The sequence below is a fragment of the Octodon degus genome, unplaced genomic scaffold, assembly GCF_000260255.1.
Source record: "Octodon degus isolate 3935 unplaced genomic scaffold, OctDeg1.0 scaffold00569, whole genome shotgun sequence".
In the NCBI taxonomy this organism is placed as follows: domain Eukaryota; kingdom Metazoa; phylum Chordata; class Mammalia; order Rodentia; family Octodontidae; genus Octodon; species Octodon degus.
The window spans coordinates 25,204-25,509 of NW_004525145.1; the positions used below are offsets into that span (position 1 = coordinate 25,204).

At 47.4% G+C, this 306-nt stretch overlaps 1 pseudogene; it reads left to right on the plus strand.

Annotated features, from left to right (window-relative positions):
* The first annotated feature begins 230 nt into the window (after positions 1–230).
* The window catches only part of LOC101581157, a 2,135-nt pseudogene continuing 2,059 nt past the window's right edge, over positions 231–306 (plus strand).

Sequence of the window (306 nt, forward strand, 5' to 3'; positions counted from 1 at the left end):
GAAATGTCATTACACTGCTTATCTGAGAGCAAAACTAAGGGCCAACAGATTGGTATCTCCACTATCCTTTCGTTGAGTATGACCAGATGAGCAGCAGCCTTTCTCCATGCACTGTATACCTGTGTGTCTGCCAGGGACTTCCCACCTGCCATGGAGCATCCCAGGGAGGAATATCACTCTCCTGGACAGTGTGTGAGGTGATTCTCCAGATACTGCAGGAAAGATCCTCCATGCACCAGTGGGAAAGGTAGGTTATACCTTACCACACACTGAAGAGCATGAAATTTTCAGAGCTTCTGGTTTTCA